The sequence below is a fragment of the Motacilla alba genome, chromosome 9 (assembly GCF_015832195.1).
Source record: "Motacilla alba alba isolate MOTALB_02 chromosome 9, Motacilla_alba_V1.0_pri, whole genome shotgun sequence".
Classification (NCBI taxonomy): Eukaryota; Metazoa; Chordata; class Aves; order Passeriformes; family Motacillidae; genus Motacilla; species Motacilla alba.
In genome coordinates this window covers 5,624,100-5,645,576 of record NC_052024.1, presented here as the reverse complement: position 1 = coordinate 5,645,576, position 21,477 = coordinate 5,624,100, and positions in this window count along the sequence as shown.

Genomic DNA, 21,477 nt, shown 5'->3' with positions numbered 1-21,477 from the left:
AAAAGAGGAGGAAAGCACAGTCAGCAGCACAGCATATTGGCCTGAGTACCAGAGCCACGCCCAAAGGGTTAAAGCAGCCCAGGAAGCCTAAGGGGATCCCTCAGGATGCCTCCAGAGCATCTCCGGTAATGAGTTTTCACTCCTGTACTTTCATTATCATCATTCTATTGTCCCCCTTAGCTCTGCAGCATATTATTCCTGTCATTGAGGCAGCTGCAAGGACAGTGCTGTTCCCTCAGCATTCCTCTTGGAAACACGATGGGCTCAGCCTCAGGGCAGGAGTGTGCATTGGCTGTTACCCCAGGAGTGATGCTCTGCTTTGCCTCTCTCTGCCTGGCCCCTTCAGATTGCCCACAGAAGTCCCAGGTTTGCCACAGTGCCCAGCAGAGCCTGGCATTTGGTTCTTTTCTGTCTTTCTAGAAATATTTTATAACTTCACGGAACTGGTTGCCCAGAGAGGCCGTGGCTGTCCCACCACTGGAAGTGTTCAAAGCCAGGCTGGACAGTGGTCTAGTGGAAGGTGTCCCTGTCCATGGCACCACAAACCATGCCCTGATTCTATGAACATTTATTAGTTCCCTGGAAGCTGGGGAACTGGGGTGGTGCCAGTGGCAATTTGGTATTGCATCCACCATACAACACTACTTGGAGTTTATCCCTCCTGATTAATAGAATTGGAGAAAGCTCTTTTTGTTTTCCCTCAAAAGTGGAAAAGCAGAAGAGGTATGGCCATGTAAGTACCAGTGTCACCTGGTCTGTCACTCCAGTGCTGGTCTCACAACTGACTTACTGAGTTCGTTGGCTTTATTGTCATCCTCACTTGCACAGCCTGGGCAGAGCCTGCAAGGAAAACATGGCTGTCACTTCTCAGTGCCTGAGTGACCGAGCTGCAGACCTGCAAGGGAGTGGTTCTCCCTCAAACCTGTGTTTTGCTTCTTCCACCGGATAACTCAGGGGTGACAAGGGAACATCCATTGGTGACATGCACATGGCAGCTGCTTCTTCCTCCTCCCTGCCCATGGCTCAGGGTTGTGTTTGGAGCTGCTGCCTCTGGGATGAGGGCATGTCTTGCCTTCATGATCTGTGTCCCTTTCTGCTCTAGGCTTATTCAAGCTCAAAAGACCCAACCCCAAAGAGCCAAGGAAATGAGTAGTCCTCATTCAGTGAGGGAATACCCTGCAGAGGCAAAGCATCTTTATCGCTCCAAGAGTACTCCTTAAATAAGCAGCCATACAAAAGGTAAGAGAAGACCTCCTGGATGTTAGGTGTGGGAGTTGTGCTTAGTGTGTTTGGTGTTTGGCCACCCCAGTAGAGCCTGGAGTTGCGTGGACGCTGGTGCCAGCACAGCTCCTCTCTGTCACCGTGGCCGCTCCTCTCCAAAGAACCTTCCAGCCCTTCCCTTCGGTGATTGAATGCCAAAGCATTCACAGTGCTGGGGGCAAACCCAGGCTCCAGCTCTTTCCTCTCTCCATCGGTGCCGCTGGGTCAGATGACAGCCTCACCCAGTGCCACTCTCGGAGCATTGTTGTTGTTATTTATTTGTGTCCTGGCAGTGCCTGGGAACATCCCCTGGGACAGGGAGCCTTTCTCGCTATTGCAGCGCAGGTCAGGACATGCAGAGCCAAAGCAATAAATGCTGAGTGTCACTGCAGTGACACCCCTGTCCCCAGCCGTGCCAGCGTGGAGGCAGCACCCTGCCTGCCTGCCTTCTGATTCGTTTGGTGACCCAAAATGGCAGTATCACAGAATCCTTTAGGTTGGAAAAGACCTTCAGGATCGTTGAGTCCAACCTCTGCCTGACCCCCTCCTTGTCAACCGGACCAGAGCACGGACTGCTGCCTCCAGTCACTCCTCAAACACCTCCAGGGATGGTGACTCCACCACCATCCCACGACAGTGGAACTGGCAGTTCCTCAGGACCATGTTGTGGAGCAATGCGGAGCTCTGGTGGCAGCATGGTGCCGCTGTCCCTGACTGCAAGGGCCTCTCGGCAACGCAGGGCTGTGCACACAGCCCGGTTTGGTGAAAGCAGCAGATCTCCAATTTAGCAGGAATTGGTTCCCTGGGTTTTGCTTCTTGACCTCATCTGTCCTAATTATCTGTCTCCCCTTACAGTGTTTTTCAACTGTACAGAGATGAGCCAAGGACACATGAACGAAACAAGACCCAGGAAGATTCCCCGAGTGCCAGGAAGTTGGAGCGCTGCTGCCTCTGCTCTTTATGGCCGTGCTCGCTGCTCGGGGCTCCTGGAGCGGAGTTTGGAGCTGTTTGGCTCTCACGTGCTCAGGGCTGTGTTGGTGCTGCAGTAACTCCCTGGTGCACCCCGATGCACCTCCAAGCCCTGCTGAGCCCCACCATGGGGGCTCTCATGCCATTGCCCAGAGTGACCACTGCTCTTGGCCAGAACCCTCCCAGCAGAGTGACCACTGCTCTTGGCCAGAACCCTCCCAGCAGAGTGACCACTGCTCTTGATCAGAACCCTCCCAGCAGAGTGACCACTGCTCTTGGTCAGAACCCTCCCAGTTTGCTGGTGAGGGTGCAAAGCCCCTGATGGGGAGGGCAGGGAAGCACCAAGTGATGCATGCAGCCAATACCTGCACATGGCTTCTCTCCCTGCAGCCCGGCTGCAGGATCTGACTCCAGGCCCATGTCCCCGGCCCATGGGGTGGTGGCCAGGCACAGGACCTGCTTCCTGCCATTGCCACCTCTTCCCTGTTCTTCCTGCAGCCCAGGACACGTATCCTGCTGTGCCCCTTCTGCTCCTTGTGCCCTTGTCCGAGGAGCAACCGGGGCAGGGGATCCTTCCTGGGAGCTTTGGGAAGCAGGAGGAACCTGCGCAACAGCCACCACAGGTAGGTCATTACTGGGTGATTGTGGCTTTTGAGGATTTGCCTGAATTGCTGTGGTCCCTCTGCCATCCAGCTTTACTTTAGGGTGTTTTGCTTGCCAGATTCTGCCCGCGGCTACCCCAGTCTGTCGCTCACACAGGAGCGAGAGCAGGATCCTCCACAGCAGATGGTGATGCTGGGAGGGGCGCTGTGATTTTGGCGACCGTTCGGTGCTGACCCCTGCCACGCCAGCAACTGCTCCGGCTTTCCCCCCGGTGGCGCGGTGTCCTGCCCGGCCCGCGGGAGGCCCAGGTGGCCTCGGTGAGCATCATGTGAGGCGAGGAGCCGGGGGCTGGCGGCGGCCGCGGGCCAAGCGCCTCTGACCATCTGCTCCGTGCCGTGCCAGGCTGGCGGCTGCTCCGGGCAGCGGCCGTGCCACGGGGCGCGGGCAGCGCCGTAACCGGAGCCGCAGGGCACGCAGAGGAGCTGACTCCGGCTTTTCGGCTCTGCCTCGTGTATATTTATCTGTACGTGCAAACAGAGCCGCCGGCTGAGCCGGGTGGCTGTTCCAGGCTGAGCCGATGTCCCTTGTTCCCGTGCCCGCAGCTCCATCGGCCCCGGGCCGTGGGGAGCGGCCGGCAGGGCAGCGAGGAGGGGAGTGGGGGCTGCTGGACGCGGGCAGCGGATTTGGGGGCGTTCTGTGCCTCTTTGCAGCCCAGAGAGGCGGTGTGGGGGGTCTCTGCCTGCTCGTGGCAGGAGGGGATGCCGAAGGCCCGGAGCCATGAAGCGCCATGGGAGGGTGGTACGGATGGGGGAGAGCAGGAGCAGAGCCTGTCCTCTCCCTCTTAGGAGCAGCAGCCAGTGCCTCGGTCAGAAACGGGATTTTTAGCTAAAGTACACACCTTAGCAACGCAGAGGAAAAGCAGGAGAGGGCTTTTTTCAGCACTATAGAGCAGCTGACAAACACCTGACTCTACACTTTTCATTTGAGCCAACCAAACGAATGCAGCCCAAGGCAGGGCTTTCTCTTTGGTTTTTCAGGGGAGTATGTTATCAAAGACAGAAACGTTAGGAGGATTGAATGAGGGCTGCTGGGGTACTGTGCACCCATGGACATGGCACAGCATGGGGCTGTGCTTTAGGACCTCAGAATTGGGGAATTTTCTAATATTGTCTTTGAATTTCCATCCTTGGCTTTCCTTGTAACTATAAAATGCATAAGGCCACTCCTAACTCCTTGTGAGCCAACCTGGACAAACCTCGGGACTCCCTTAATGCTGGTTTAGCTCAGAGTGAACCTCAAAGGGTTCACTGTGTCAAGAATTGCCTTAAATGCAAGGATTATCAAAATGAGGCAACATGAAAAAGAACTGGTTGAAAATAAACCAGCACTTATGATAACTGAATTTAGGGGACCAGGAATGTAAATGTGGGAAGAAACGGGTGGTGGAGGCTCCCTGTAACATTCCCTAAACCTAAAAAGGTCTTTTATTTCCATCCTAAAAGCGCAGCAAGAGTCAAAGAAAAAGAAACCTGAATCTAGTTGACTTAAAGGTCATGAGACTTAGCGTTGGGATATTTGAGGTCTCGTGATTTTTTAAATGTTAATACTGCAATGCCTGCGGTGGGAGATTCACTGCCACAGTCACCAGCTCTGACCCAGGGATCTGAGCTGCTTCTGCCCTGCTTTAGTGGGGGTTTGATGGTGGGGTTGCCAAGTTACCTGTAGGAAAGGTCTTTTATACCATGCCCATGAGAAAATATCAAAGAGAGGATTTTTTTTTCCTAATTCCTATAACTTTTCTGCTGTTTTCTGACCAGCCCTAAAAGTGTTTAGTTATTTAGGATTTTGGCAGCTGAAGTCACCATTGCACCATTTTTTTTTGTCCTCAGGGATCTCAGCACACCTTGATGAGGTCACTTGAGCCCCTGCCCAAGTCTCAGAGAGTGAGGACTGAGGTCTGAGGGTGCAGAGCTGAGGTTAGAGGCACATTTCTCTGTAGCATATGACTGTCTGAGGCTGCCTCTCCTTTCCCTAGCCCTGAGTTTTACCCACACATCATCTGGAAGCTGTTGGTTGAAATATTTCATGCTCAGTTTATATATAATGCTCAGCAAGTGTATAGGGCAGCTCTTAAAAGGTCAAGTTTATATAATCTATAATGCAGTGTATAAAATAGATAATAAATTGGGAATCCCTGTAAAACATGGTAAGGTTTTTTAGGGTAACCCATGTTAATGGTAAGTCAGGGGAGGCCTGCAACTCAGCACCCTCATTGGGAAGAATTCCTTCCCAATATCCCATCTAACCCTCCCCTCTGGCAGTGGGATGCTATTCCCTGCGTCCTGTCACTTCATCTCTTGTCCAAAGTCCCTCTCCAACTTTTCTGGAGCCCCCTTAGGCACTGGAAGGGACTCTAAGGTGTCCCTGGAGCTTTCTCTTCTCCAGGTAAACACCCCCAGCTCTCTCAGCCTGGCTTTAAAGCACAGGGACTCCAGCTTCCACTAGACCCTCTCCATATCCTTTTCATGTTGTGGACGCCAGAGCTGGACACAGCACTGCAGGTGGGGTCTCACCTGCGTGGAATAGTGTGGCAGAATCACCCTCCTCAACCTTATCCTCAAGCTCTCTCCATCTCTCCCTTTCCTGGGAATGGCTCCAGTACACACCAGTCAGCCACCAACCCCCACCAGCAGATTTTCCCCTCAGCAGCTCTTCCCCTGGGCTGGATCCCTGCCTGTGGATGGGGGTTTTCCCTCCTGGAGTTCCTCAGTGTACACAAGATAAGGAGGTGAAATACAATTATGGCATGAGCAGAAGGGCTGTGATTCAGAGCGCCAGTGACATCCCCGGGCCAGTGACACCCTTGGGCGATATGGTCCCTGACTGACTTCCTTCTGGGAAAAGACATCCCCAGTAACTCAGTTACTGAGAAACAAATAGTGATGATTCAGTATTGCTGTACATTACTTAAGTGAGGTGAATCCTTGTTCTGCACTTAAATACAGCGGGGCAGGTGCTCAGCTGCTGGAGTCACGTCTGCCTCAGAGCAGGTGAATCCCCGGAGGGCAGCAGATCTGAGGTATTTACCCCGTGGTTTACAAACCCGTGCCAGGAAGCCTCTCTAGTGATTGCCCACACTATGCTCAGTGCCTGCCAGTCCCTTCCCAAGGCAAACACCTCATTAATTCCCATGCTTTTAAGGAAATGAAGCCATACAGAAATATGCCACCGGTAACAAATTACGGGGTACTGATGCCACCGATTAATGCTGCAGGAAATAATGCTCTATTTCAGATGCTGAACGGTTTTATTTTCCTTCTAAATTAATTTGCCACTGTACAATAAATCATAGAATGAATCACAGAAGGGTTTGGATTGGAAGGGACCTTAAAGATCATCCAGTTCCAGCCCCCTTCCACGGGCAGGGACAAAAATGCTGTTCTGCCTGGAAGATGCTAAAATAACATGCAGACATTGTCTGAAGGGCTAGAAAGGAACTTCATTTTTCCCCGTCCAGTTTTCACTATCTGAGAGCAAATAAGTGGATAAGTCTGCAGTACCAGGGATGTCCCAGTGCTTCCAGCCTCCAGCACACCTCCCATCCCAGTGCTCCCATCTCTCCTATGAATACTGGAATATTTCTAAAATCCAGTGGCTGCCAAGACACCACCAGTCCCTGCTGGGTTTGTCATTACCTTCTTGCCCAGGTGATGCAGAAGCTGTGGAAATTTCCCATGCTGGTGAGGATGCAAGCAAGACCTTCTGGTATTCTGTCAAAGTTGTTGCAGCTTTGCTTTCTGCGGAGTAGATTGGACGAGTTATGGGAAAAAGGAGGAAATGAGATGAAATACATAGTCCTGACAGGGCTGATCTTTGCACCTGCCAGCTCAAGTGAGTGTCATTATCATTTATGGAAGCTCATAAAGGAGAAGGTCCCTCTACCTTCTCAGGTGTGGTGGTTTTGATGGAATGTCCATATATGAATGCACCAAGAAATGCCCAAATGTGCAGGTGCCATGGAGCACAGAGAGACGACAGGGAAATGAGCTGGGGCAGGAAGAGAAAGCAAAAGGGAAAGCAGGATTGGAAAGCAGAGTGCTGGGTAGTGGCACCTGGGCAGGAGGAGGTGTTTACTGGCATGGGCTGTGGCTCTCTGGAAAGATCTCTCTCTCTCTCTGTGGCTCTCTGGAAAGATCTCTTGGGTTATCACCAAGGTGCTCTGTGGACTCCAGGAATGGTGATTAGAGTATACACTAAATTAATCTCGCTTAATTTAGGCCTCAGAGTTGGGAGGCAACATTGGTTTAGCAGGGCTGGCTTGCAGGGTGTAGCCCACCTCTGTCTGCAAGGATTAGCTGAAAAATAGCCAAGCTATTGTTGATATTTTTCTTTCTTTGTGTATTATTTAGAATCTTTCTAAGTGTATGATTAATCAAAACCAGCATCCTGAGACATTTACCTCTCTTGCTGGGTTGCAGGGTGCCTCTGATCGGTGCCAGGTGCTGGGCAGTGCATGAGGAGCTGAGGAGGAGCTGGCATCATCCTTGTAAGGCCATCAAAAGTGGTCTCAGGCCATCAGCCACGGAAGCATCTCAATGCCAGGAACAACGAGGCCAAGAACAGAGACTTCCAGCTAATCAGCAGGAAGGGAGAGCTGGCTGGGTCCAACAACTCTTCAGCAGGAGCTGCTGCGTCCATGGCTCCAGGTGGTGCAGGCAGTGCTGCAGGTGAGGACAGGTCACATTCCAGGACACTGGGCCCATGTGCTGTGAGTCCAAAGGCAGAAGAACTCAATTGAGAGAATGTGAAATTAAGACTGTTACTGACTTAAACTGAGCTCTGAGAGCAAAAGCAGCCACTTGTATGATGTACTTTAAAACTGGTGTCATGCAGCAGCTCTGTGAGTCCTTAAGTAGCACTTTCCCCTCTCCCCAGTCTTAGTGCTCTGTACTGCCAAGACATAGAATTAGTTAAAAAGAGATTTTCTTTAAACCCCACAGACTCTTTGCTGGAGAGGATACCTGCCAGCCAGGTGTGTTCTCGGTGTCTCTTGGCAGCTCAGCTGTCTGGAAGGAGCGATGCAGTGATGTTGGGGTGCTCCACCTGGCTACCCAAACACCACTGTGGGTAATGAGAAATCACTTTGACAATGTGAAAAATCTGAGCATTATTGAGAAGTTAAATCAGTCTCCAGCTGGATTAATTCACTGCTGGTAGCTGTAAAAATTAATAAAGTGAAGATCTGTATCAACCTCAGTGACTTTCTGTAAAGCTGTAAAGTATGAACATTATCCATGGCAAACTGCTAGAACAGCAGCTCAGGCTCGGACCAGTGAGAGGTTTTGTGTGCTGGGTTGCTGCAGCCCTGCAGCCTGCTGAGAAGGAGCTGGGAGGGATGTTCTGGCTTCCAGCCCCTCTGCCAAGGCTGGCAGGATGTTCAGCTGGGTCCCCCATAGCCAGCCAGGGTGTCCCTGCACTTGTGCCAGTAAAGTGGAGAGGCACCATGGGTGTGCCTTGCTCCTGTCGTTCCTTATATCTTGTCCTGAGCATGAAGCTGGACATTTAAATCCCCAACATCCTAAATACCAGCTTCAGGATGAGGCTTTCAGAAAATAAAGCCCGATGATTGAGCTCTGACTTCAGGACTGCAGTGAACACAATGGAAATCTCTTAGACACCCTGCAAGGGAATAATTTCCCAGCTTGTACTGGAAAGAGTTGAAGAGATGAAGTCTGAATTTGGGCTAGAGGTATAAAAAATGCACAGGTTAAGCTGGCTTTTTGTGCGTGGCAAGAGATGAGTATCTGAAAGTTAAACTGGCCTTGGCTAGTGTTGAGTGGGGTTATCTGTGCTGGCCATAAATTGAAGCGGGATGGCTTAATTGCTACTTCGCAGTAAATAAAGCTCTAACTGAGATGTCTGCTCCATAACACAGAGGGGCTCTCCCGGGCTATGGAGGATGATAGATGGCCAGAGAAATCCATTTGGAAGCTCTTTGGGATCAATAAGCAGTTAAGGGAGCGGCGGGAGGATGACATTGCCTGTCTTTGTGTGCGGGCACCGCAGACAGGCCGGGCTGTAAAACACGCCGAGGGCAGGGCTCGGGCTCAGAGCCATTGGTGGTTCCAGGTGTGATTTTGGACACCTGATGTTTGAATACAGAGAGATAAGAGCAGCCCATACACCGGTGCAAAATACTCCTGGTGCCAGGGTGGCGGGCTGAGCCACAGGTTTATTAATACTGTGAGGGCTCCGTGGCTCAGAGGGCTCCCAGGGCCAGCCCAGCTTGCAGGTAACCAGCCCTGGGGCTGCCCTGTTTGGGCTGGAGCAAATCCACTGCCACAGTGGAGGGAGCTCAGAGGCTCAGAGCTGGTCACAGCTGAAGGCTCTGAAGAGGTGCTTTGGTGGGGTAGAGTTCAATCCAGCTCTGTTGGAGAATTCCTTCCACTCACTCACTGCTGGTGGAATGGTGTGTGTTCTTGGAGTTTTCCTGTGCTGTTTCTCCCATTCCTGGGGCAGTCAGAATGTGCCGCTGACCACGGGAAATGTAAATGGCAATGACCAGTTCATCCCTAATTATTTACTTTGGAATGCTGTTGTGCAGAAGGGAGATGAATTGGCACCTAGCTTCCAAGACCTGCCCTCCTGCCTTTTAAAATGGAAATATTGCAGCTGCCTTCAAGACCCAATACTCCTCTCTTGGCCTGTGTTTAATTATTAATTCTCCTGTGCTGAGGGAATGTAACAGGAGCTGGCATAAGCTGCTGCCCCTCCAGCCCAAATCTGACTGGCATTCAGAACAGACCAGGAAAACTCAAATCCTTTCTGCAGTGGTTCTGTTTAGTGACCCACAGGTGTTTCGCCCAGCATTGTTTTCCCTTGGGCACATGCACCTTTCTCACTCCAGGAATGCAAAATGCTGGAATCTGTGGGTGATACCAAACTCCCACTGGCCCCAGGAGGAGTCAGAAACCCGTCCATCCTCTGAACTGTCATTTTGGAAACAGGAAAGTTCCCCCTGATGGTGTCGGAGCAGATGCACCCAGTGCCATGGTTTGTCAGCAATGGCTTGGGAAGGGTTGGGGGCAGGTCATGGTGTGCAAAATGATATATTACATTTTCTTTCATGAGCACATGAGAAAATGGCCTGGCTCACAATAATTTTGGAAGGACATGAGGATGTGAGGCTCCTCAGAGCTGATTTGCTTGGCCTTGTTTAATTTGCTGTCCTTGAGCCAATTTGCTTAAGTGGCACTGAGTGTACCCCCATGCAAAGTCCAGACTCATAAAGACTGAGCTGCATAAGGTGTCCAGTGCACCAAGGCACTGTCATCTTCTGCCTTGATTTTTCCAGCAGATAGCTGTGTGATCCAGTCACAGGAATGCTAATTATAATGATTTTTTGTGGGGGGAAGGTGGGGTATACCCCTGCTAAAAGCTTGCAGATCCATGATGTTCGAGCTGGACAAGCCTAATGGGACAGTTTGAAATACGAGTCCAGACTTGGCTGGGTATTTTTGCTGAAAGGATATTGTCCAGACTTGGCTGGGTATTTTTGCTGAAAGGATATTATATACATTTGAGCAAGTAGTGCCATAATTCTCAAAAAAATTTGGAAGTGTGGAGAAACCCACAAAGTGTAGGAGCAGAATTTCCCTCAGACATCCCCCCTACTCTGACATGGCTAAAATGAACCAATAGGTTATAAAATTGTAGGTAGGGAGTGGGGCTGGGTGCAAACGTGCCTTATTTCCCCAGGGAGGCTGGCTGCAAAAACTTCCTTGCAAAAATAAGGCACCTGTTTTGCTCTTTACCATCGGGAATGTTTTCCCCCTTGTGGCATCTATTAAAATGAAACTTTAACAGTTTAGAGTGATCCTGCCCTTACCTCTGTGGCCTTATTTAGATGTGCCTGCTGCCTTGCATCCCGTCCTTGCTCCCTCCCTGTGCCAGCCCTGTCACACTGGCATGGAGTGTTGGGATGTTGCACATGTACAGGTGGTGCTTCCAAAGGCATCTGTGGGGACAGACACTTGGATCCAGGCTGTCAACATGGACAGCACTGTCCATCCCATGGGAGCATCGGGCTGCCTGCCCTGGAACAGAACCCTTTCACAGCATCATCCTCCAGCACTCTCCTGCCAAAATCCCTTCTTTGCCCTCATTCCTTCTCTGCTCTGGCTTCAGGATTATGGTTTTTTGCCCCAGAAATAACAAATCCCTGAGCTTGGAAGCATTGCATGGACACATGTGAGCTGGGGGAGGGATGGCAGCTTTGCCCCTCCCTTTGGCCACACCATCAGATGTGCTGTGGGCACTGAAGAGCCTGGGCAGGGGCATTGCTGAGCCTTGCGGCCATGCGGGAACTGCTGTCCAAATTCAAGATGTTCTCTGTATTTATTTTTCTGTCTGGCTCCATTTGCTGACAGCAAATGACCCGTGGCTTTGGGCAGCCAGGGTCTGTGCTACATATTTTTGTTCATCCGTCCCTCCCTGCCAAGTGCTGAAGTCAGACAAGTGGCCCCGGCTGGTGCCAGCTCTGGTTGCTCACACTGGGATTAGCACGTAAACTGGTTCGCTCCCCCTGTGGAGGCTGAGCAGGGCCTTCTCTCTTACCCTCCTGCTGCAGTGAAAGATGTCTGTGACTTTGCTTTTGACTTTCTGCAAGAGGTGGTTGTAAGAAAAGGCTTCTTCCTGGTTTTTACAGGTGTCTCTGCATCCTGGGTGGATGTGGGAGAGCGTGAATGCCTTGTGGTACTCCCTGTCTCAGCTTGGTATTGTGCTCGGCCCTTAAGCTGGACACCAAGAGGGATTAAGGGGAAATGTCAGACAGGGGGATCTCCAGGAAATCAAGGAGTAATCTCCAAGTGTTGGGAGACCAAAGAAAGCAAATCCTCCCTGAGATTGTGCACACAACTGGACTACTCACTTACAAGTGAAGCTCTTGTGTTTGGTTGCTCTTTGCTTGCAGCCTTTGCCCAGGACTCCACAAGTAAAATTGAAATCAGCTGAAAAAATACAAAAATACAGGAGAGGGGAACTGGGCAGATGATGAAGGGAGACAGTAAAACCAATACAGAGATTCTGGGCCACCTCATCAAATAGCAGGAGCTGGCGTAGGGGTATTGATTTCAGCAGAGCTGTGCCAGTTTATGCAAGTTAGGGCTTTGACCTAACTCACAGTAATAAAGATATCCAAATGCTGGAAAACTTCCAGGGAAACTGTCTCCTTGGAACACATTGGTTATTGATGTATATACATATTGATACACACACACTAACACTGTGTGGGGCTCTAAAATCCCACACTTAAGGCAAGTTACAGCTCAATTTCACCATGCCAGGTGGTTACCTGTACAACCTGCCAGAACGAGGTGTTGTCCTTGGCAGGACCAAACGTCATTCCAGTTCTCTGGTGCTCAGAGAAACTTGATCTTTGCTCTTCCCGTCACTCAGAGCGTGACTGGGAGGTGGCTGGGGGGGTGAGATGTGGGATTTCTGCGAACCCGCTGGGGAACAGGCGTGAAGGGGTAGCCAGGGTGGGAGCGTGGCCACGGGGGGAATGTGCAGACTCAGTCCTTCCTTGGAAAAGCTGGGGCAGTGCTGCTGCCGGGGGGGCTCCTTTTGGGGTCCCTGGGCTGTAACCCTGCCCACCTGCTGCTCAGCAGTGCTGGATCTCATTGCAGGGACAGGGCTGAGCAGGGCCTGCCTGTGGCTCGCTGGGGGATCCCAGAGTGGAGGTACTGGTTGTCTTGGTCCTGCCTGGGGTGCCTGTGGGTGCTGCGCCCTTCATCCATGCCACAACTGCCTCCTCAGGGCATCCCAGGAGGTGCTCTCCTGCACATTCCAGGATTGTCCTCTGAACTACTCAGATTTGGCTGCCAGAAAAATAAAGTCAGGTCTAAAGCTCTAGGTTTCTCATGCTTCTGGAAGGTCCTTGTGAGTGCTGAGCAGGATGCTTGGAAGCCACTCGAGTGGGAATGGCTGGCTTCCATACGCTGATACACCTGCTTTGAACAGGCTTCTTGTGACTTTTTACACAAAGCCCCCTCACCTTGGAGCAAAGTGTCTGCTTAGGTCTAATTTCTTTCAATGGGACTTCAGCATGTGCTCGAGTACTTTGCTGATTTGGTGCCCCAGTCATTAGCTTTACAGTTGATTACTCGAGTGGATTTTAGGTGAGGAAATGGGAATGCTAACATCCAGTGGGAAGAGTTGAGCCAGCACTCAGGCTGAAATTGAAACCAGCCTCAAGGTTGCCTGTCAGGAGTGTTGGTCAGCACCGAGTTCCAGTGTTGTTCCCATGTTTCCCTGCATTGCCCAGGTGTCCTCTGGCCCAAGGGAGCACCTGGCCGGTGCCTGGTCCTGGCAGTATCCTCCCCCCACTCCATTGAACAGTTTAATGGTGTTTGGCAGCTCTAAAATCCCAGTCTGAGCGGCTTCCCCCACACCAGAGAGGAGAACGCCGCGGAGCTGATTGCGTGCACTGGAGGAGCTGATTAACTTCTGGTGTCGCAGATCATCAGAAATGCAAACAACCTGCACTGTAAATATACATTTAGGGCAGATCAGCAGTGTGTGCATGCTCTCAGGCCCTCACCAATTACCCAAATTGGTACGTTCTGCTCATCGCACCGGCGGATTTGGATGTAATATATCATAGAAAAATCAGCCGCTCACAGCTAAGGTTGTCTGTTGTGCCTTGCCTCTCAACTTTTGGTTATTTTTTTACAAAAAAAGGTAAATAGATTATTTAATACGTACATTTATAAAGTTTGTAAAATTGCAGGTACAGGTAGGGGTGGAGTGTGTCAGCCTCGAGGTGCTGCCTGGCCTTGAAATAGTGGCATTATCCTCATTCCCAGGCTCTGGCATGTGTTGTCCTGGCTCACTGGTGCTGAGGGAGAGCAAAGGATCTTTTCTTTCTTTGATGGATGATTTGCAACCAAGTGCAGGGGCTTGGATTCTGGCAAAATGACAACATTCAGTGCAAATGGGGGAAAAGTGTATTTTTGTCCCAGCACCCCCAGTTCAGTCTGGCCTGTGTGCTGCAGCCTCTGGCCGCCAGCCAATGGCCTGGAGCAGCAAAACTGAAGCAAACCCTGCATTTTATCCCTCTGAAGGGGCTTGAGCACACTCTGCAAGATTTTTCCCAATTATTTTGAGAGAAATGAAGAGAATGAGCTAAATGTAACACTGAATAGCCTCAAAAGGAGTCAGTATTCTGCTTCAAACATACACATGCAAACTTGTATGGCTGTATTAACCTTTGAAAAAACCAAACTCACATGAAAATCAGCTAATCTGAAATGAAGGCTTGTTTTTGTTGTTGCCAAAGAGGCTGAAAAGTGCTGCTTTGCTCAGGTTTATCTCATCTCCCTCTCCCAGGTCTTGCTCTGGTTTGGTACTGTCTCCACACCCTGCTGGTGGGAGCATTGCACCTGCAATCTGGAGATAACCTTTGTGCCTCCAGCTGTGTCTGCCCATCCAGCCCAGGGGATCTTCTTCCCTGTTTCTTCCTTTAGCGCTCAGGATCACTGCTGTCTGTGCTGGCATGACCCAAGCACGCCTGAGGGCGTGGAGACTCCCGCAGATTAAACATCATGTTTTGTGTTAAACACACTTCATTGTAAGTCTCCATTTTCTGGGGATGTGCTTGTCTGATAGACAAAGACGTGCACCTCATCCCACGGAGCTCTGGTGTAACTCTGTGGGTTTTGTAGGGAGCTTGTGAGGCTCAGGGGGGCTTTGACGCCGTGTTTGCACCCCCTGGGAGGGCTCCCACCTCCACACTGGGTGCAGAGCCCTTCCCAGCACAGTGGCTCAGCTCTGCAGGCAGCAAGAGGTGAACAAAACACCCCAGAGCATGGAGGTGGGAGATGAAAAGAAACTTTGATGAAAGAAATGAAAGGGCAGGGAAGGGAAGGGGGTGTAGCATGATGTCACCAGGATATGCTTGAAGCTCCTGGAGGGAAAGTGGGAGCAATGCTGTGAGAGAGTTGCTGCTTTGAAGGAGAGGCTGATGGATGGGGACAGTGAAGGTGCTGGTGGCAGCCCTGTGGCTGCCTGGCCACAGCCACAGTGCGGAGCATGAGTTAGGAGTATGTCATGATCCATCAACCTAATCCAGTCAGAGACTCACAGGATGGTTTGGATTGGGAAGGACCTTGAAAATCATCTCAGACCTCCTTACCATGGGCAGGAACACCTTCCACTAGATCAGGTTGCTCCAAGCCCTGCCCAACCTGGCCTTCAACACTTCCAGGGATAACACAGCCACCGCCTCCCCTCCTCTTGACTTTGAAGGATCTTCCTCAGCTCAGAAAGCCCAGGAGCCCCTCCTGATGCAGCAGGAGGAGAGCTTTCATCTGGTATCTGAGAGCTGTCCCCTGGTGAGGAAGAGCTGGACGTGGGACAATAGGGAGAGGTGGTGCCCACTGCCTCTGGGTGCTCCCCAGCAGGGCTCTCCAGCTGCAGAAGAGCCCTGCTAGGAAGAAATGAGTCTCAGTTGCCATGTGGCTGTGGGATAAAGAGGGGCCCAGGTGTGCTGCAGGAGGTTCTGAGTAGCTGAAATGATGCTTCTCGTCCCCTCTGGCAAAGTAGGGGCCTTTTTTTCCTTCCACCAGAGTAGTGGCTGGAGTTGGCCATCTGCTCCACTGCCCTGAGCCTGAGTGATGTGGCTGAGCTGTTAGCGAGCTCTTGGGATGTCACAGCCTACCTTTTATGGGAGATGTTCTCTGCCAGGTGAGCATTTGTCCTCTTTGACCACCACAATTCTGGACTTGTTACCTGCCCTCTTCTTCCATCCATTTTGGGGAGTGATCTTGTATTGGTGGACAATGGACCCATCCACTTTTCTCTGCTTGTGCTGTGAGCCTGGAGCTCTGAGAGCACACCTCAAAATGTCATCTAAAAATAATGAGATTAATGATCCTCACTGAAAGTCAGACTTTAGCTTTCCTAGAGAGCAGGATGGAAGTAGCAATGGGAACTTTTTTCCAGTGGGCAGGAATTCTTGTTTCTAGCTAACCAAGAGTGAGCTGTAACCCAGCCAGAAGACAGCTTGCCACAGCCTCATTTGTGGGGAAAATCCACCTTTTTGGTCAATATTCAGCTTCTGGCACACAGCAAAGCAGTGGCTGTGAGGGATGCTGGCCCATGATATCATGGTGATGCTCAAGGAAGTATGTCCCTGGGAGAAGGTGTCTACCTTGTCCTGACAGACCTGCTGCCTTTCCTCGCCTGGCTGGGAAAAGCAGAAGGATTTCTGCTGCTTTCCTCTTTTGGTTTTTACATTTTTGGACCAGGTGAAGGTAAGGACTCCCTTTCCTGCTCTGCACAAGGGGGTCTGGATGTGCTTCCTTCCATACCTCCAGCTGACTTGCCTTAGTTCTTGTTGGTGTCTCACGTTGTCTAGGAACCTCTGTTATTTACCAGGAACATGGAGATTTATGCAGGACAATGTCAGATTGTGTGTAATAAATTTACCAAGGCCCTTTTTTTTTTTTTTTTTTTTTTTTTTTTTACATTACCAGCAACTTGTAACCTCTGTAAAATCAGTAATGATTCAGCTGTAAAGGGTTTGCTGTAGGGTCCTTCAAACATGAAATGAGCAAATGACATTGGAGGCTGGCAAAGTGAAATGGGGATTCATTCCTTTTCCCAGAACGGGGCTCACTTGTGGACAAATTGGCACGAGACCTGAAGATATTAAATGGGCAAAGCAGACTTTGGAAATTAATCATTTCCTGTTAATGAGGAAGGTCCTGCATTCCTGCATGCCTGCAGGGAAGGAGAGCAGTGAAGGGAGAATGTATGCCAGCCCCTGCAAATGTTTGGGGTCACCTGTGGTGTGTGGAGAGCATCTTGTGTCCAAGCCACCGGGTCTTTCCCCGAGTTCCACTGCTTTCCTGGGTCGGGCTTTATTTCTCTCCAGCGGCAGCCGCCAGTGCGGAGCCCCAGTGCTGCCGGCTGCTGACCTCCAGAGGTTGGTGGGGGAAAACCTCAGCCACCTGCGTGGCCCGAGGGCACACGGGGCGCTGGTCCCCAGCCCGGGCAGCAGCAAAAGGGCTTGTCTTGCCCCAGCCCTGGTTGAGGAGTGAGTGGGGAGAGGAGATGGCTGGTCTGGGAGAAGCCTTGAGCAGCTCTCTTCACTCGGGTGCTCCCCAAATTTGTGCCAGCCAGGATCCTGTTCCCCAGTCTGAAGGATCCATGCAGATCCATGGCCAAATCTGGCTGCTGTTGCTCAGGCTTGGGGATCTCGGGGTGTGCTGAGACTGTAGGAGTGGGGACAGACCGTCCCAGTAACCTGTGCTCGTGTGTGGAGTTGGAGACTCACCTCCAATGCTGCTCTGTGAGATGGCCCTGCTGAGCTGCTTCCTCCTCTGTCCATGCCCTGGAGTCAGGGATGTGCAGCCTGGAAAGGGCTTGGGATGAACTGAGGCATACACGGGAGAAATGCCTGCAGAGAGGCATATGTGTTCAGGCTTCATTAGGACAATTTCCTCTGTAATTGAAGAGCTGCCTCGCTGCTGTATTGCCCGTTCCTGGTGAGGACTGTCACTGTCCCCAGCTGGCTGCAGCCACCCCAAGTGCAAAGCTGGCAGAGAGATGGAGAGCACAGGATGCTGCTCAGGTGGAGATTGTCCTTGTGACCACAATGAAACAATCTGGTCACAAATGATGGTCTTACATAAACTTTATAACACATGACAGCTAATTTTCAGAATTACCTCTGAATAAGTTTCAAGTTTTAGCTGAAAGACCTCTTTTAGCTTCTTCTTTTTTTTTTTCTTTTTTTTTTCTTTTAACCCAAATCCATATTTTCGTGTTGGTCTTCTGTAAACTGGTATTTCTAAATGGAAATAATTTGATGTCCCCATTTGCTTTAGAAAAATAGAAATACAGGTAACAATTAAAAACTTTTTTTGCAGACCCTGATCAAAAGTCTTTGCAGGCTTTGATCAAAAAGGTCTGATTTTGGTAAAAAATGCTGTTGCTGTGTTTCTTCTTCCCCCACCTGTATTGCCTCCTCTGTTCTCCTCCTGCTTCCACTTAGATAAAAAAAAAAACCAAAAAACAACATTTCCACAGGCTCAGTCAGCATCAAAGAGTCACTTACTTAAAGGGAGGAAGAATATTGTGATGTTTCACTGCCTGTTTTGGATTCTGTGAAGGAATTTCATCCTCTCCCAGTTGCCACATCTCTGGCATCCCTCCCAGATCTGAACTCTCTGGAGGATGGAGGCAGAATTATCTCTGAGCTTTGCAGCTGCCAGATGTTAACCGATGAAACAGCAGCCTGGCTGCTTCTCTCTTCACTCTGGGTAAACCTCTGCCTGCCTGCCCTGCTTGAAATGCAAAACTCCCTCAAATCTCCTCTTGAAGGGTTCTTGATGTCTCCTGCCAATCAAGCTGGGCGAGGACTCCCTTTATCCCTCTTCCAGCAGCCTGCTTTAAGAATTGCACTTGTGTGTGGCTCTGCGGAGTGCCTGGACATCCTGAGCTGTGGTGTGGAGGGCCGGGATCTGAGGCTAGGGCACTCATCCTGTTCCTGGAAGTTATCTGTCCTCTTTCCTGTAAGAAAACAGTCTTCCTCCCCTCCCTGGATGGAGAGTCATGGAACAGAGCTAGGAATGTGCAGGTCACCGGCAGGCTTAGCACAGAATCACTGAGGTTGGAAAACACCTATAGGATCATCAAGACCAAGCTGTGATGGATCCCCACCTGGCCCAGCTCTGAGTGCCACGTCCAGGAGTTCCTTGGACATGTCCAGGGATGGGGACTCCACCACCTCCCTGCATAGCCCTTTCAGTGAGGGTGCCTGACCACACTTACAGTGAAGAAATTCCTCCTGATGTCCAGCCTGAGCCTTCCCTGGCACAGCTTGAGGCCGTTTCCTCTTGCCCTGTCCCTTGTTCCCTGGGAGCAGAGCCTGGCTCCACCCTGCTGAGTTGTAGAGAGTGAGAAGGTCCCCCCTGAGCCTCCTTTTCTCCAGGCTGAGCCTCCCTAGCTCCCTCAGCTGCTCCTCCTATGACTGTGAGCCTTTGCCTGAGCAGGAGGATGTCTACAATGGGAGTGAGGATGTGGCATCGTGTGGTCTTGGTGGCTGATCCCTTGGAAGTGACTGTGGGAAGGGCTGCCTGGATATTGCCAGCTGCCCTGTGGTACCTGTGATCCATGTTCAGAGGGGCCCAGGGGCACTGCTGAGGCACTTCAAATGTGTCCCTGGGCTACCAAAGCAGTGGCTTGGTAAAGACCTGGCTGGGAGGCAGATTTCTCTTGCAAGCAGTGAAATGATCATGGCAGAATTCACTGCGTGAGGTTTGGGGTGTGCAGGGAGGCCAGGGGGGTGCAGCAGGTCCTTCTGGCCTTCACCTCCTGTGTCTGTGAGACTCAATACAGTAGGGAGGCTGCAATGCCTGCAGAGACATTCACTGCCTTGTATGTGTGACTAGTGGGTCCTGAGCCTTGAATATTCTTGGTTTTGTTCCTTTTAGCTGGGAAAAACTGCTGTTAGTGCCCTGGTGATGCCAGCAGTACCAGGCACTTGTGTGCTCTGTGCAAAGGTGCAGGACACATGCTCTTGCCCTTGAGTGCAATCATCCATGTAATTACCCTGTGAGTGATAGGATCGGGGGAAAAATCACATTATCCTTATGATAGTGTTCACGGGACCATTGATCAAGGTGACAATTGGAAATTCATCACGATAAAGCAGGAAAAAATGGCAAGTTTCCTGTGCATGAGGTAAGCACCTGATCCAAGCCAGCTTTTCACACTCTGATGTGTGGTTTCAGTAGGAAAATATCTGAATGGGACCCTGAAGCAGCAGATATGGAGTGGGCTGGACCATTCTCCCTCTTCCCTCCTTCTTTGGATGGACTCGAACCTTAGAAACTTCCCACCCTTTGTGTGCTTCCAGATATGGGAACATGGCTCAGACTGCAACAAACCAAACCAAAGCTGAGATAAAGTGAAACTCTTGTGGCAGGTTCCCCTCCCTGCTCTTTTTTTTTTTTTTAGGCTTCCAAAGATAAATTGCATTTTGCTTCAAGATAATGAAATTTCCTTGGAGGAGCGACATATTTTTCTGTAGCTTTTGCATTTGGAACATGAGGAGAGTTTTTATTTTAAATCTCCATTGAAAGTGTTTGTCTGTCTATATTTTGCTTTCTTCCTTGTGAATGTTCTGACTTCACAGAGCTAGCAGGGACCCGGAGATGGAGTGTTTCTGTCACTTATTATAGCTTGCCTTGGCATAAAATTTAATCTTTGGATTTTTTTTCCCTCCTAAAGAAATGGAAGTTGAAGCTAGATTAGAAACAGATAAAAAGATGTCATCCATCCTCAGACAAAGGAGTTTTTGTTTTTCTCTTCTGCATTTGCCTTTGTTAATCCTCTGCCTTCAGAGGGAACAAAGAGATCCTTCCACCTGGAGATCCTAGGAAGACAGGGAAAACGAGGAGGAAGTGGCATGGCTGATCTGTGCTTGTGTTGTCCCACAGCTGGCAGGTCTGCTGGGACTCGCAACTGCCCTGTAAAACCCGGTTAAGAGGAAAAGCCGGGTAGCAGAAATTGCAGAATCTATGACTCAAAGTGAATTATTTCGCTCCTAAATGAACTTGTTGATCTTTATCCATCTTTGCTGTCCATTGCTAGAGGAGCAGGCACCTTCCCTGCCTCCTTCCCCATCTCTGCAGCAGTGGTGCGTGGCCTGTCCACCCTGTTACATGGTGCCTGGTGTCACACTGAGCTGCCTGAACACTGCTCCCACCAGTGATTAATATGTTCTCAGGCACTGAGAGGCTCGAGGCACTTGGCACTTGACTGTCTCCTATTTTGGAACTTAATAAACAGAATATTCCACCAGCAGAACCTGCAATTTATCTTTCCGTACTGCGCGAGGAGTTACTCCGTGGCCCGGCTCAGGCTGCGTCTCTTGCCCAGGGAATTAATAGACTCTTCCATACCCCAGCTCCCTCTGTTCTCACTCTGGTTTCCAAATTAACCTTCATCTCACCTACTTTTTCTTCACGTCTCACTTCAATTTAGTCCTCAAATTGTTCACATGACAAAGGAGTTGTCCTTCCTACAGCTTCTTCTGCTCTGATAAGACACCTGAATTTTCTGTGAATGCCTGGAGAGGACAATAACTTCTCTCCCTCCCTCTCTCCCTTCAGCTTCCCGATGGTATTCAAGCCCAGAAGTCTCCCTGAGGTTATTTCCCCTGGGAGAACAGTAAGCAGTTTGGGTTGCACTGTGCCAAGTGGCTGAGTTGTGCCTGGAATACGCTGAACTTTAATGCTGCTAATTAATGTTATTACATCATATTACATTTATTTAGACTCACAGGAAGGGGTTCGACTGCGCAGAAGGTGCTGCAGGGGCTGGATGCTGCTTGCCAGCATTGCCCTTGTTACCTGTCTCACCTGGCTCCTGTTACGTGGTGCACAACAGACAAGTCTGGAATGCTGGAATATTGAAGGGACCTGCCTCTCTTATCAGGGAGAGGATTTATCAGCTCCTCAGGCTTTGACTCTTGAGAGGATGCTGTAGGCGCAGGCTTTTCCTCTGCAATTAATGCACAGGCAAGCTGCTGGGAGCAGCCTGTGCTGCCTTGGCAGGATTAGGGATGCAGGAGCA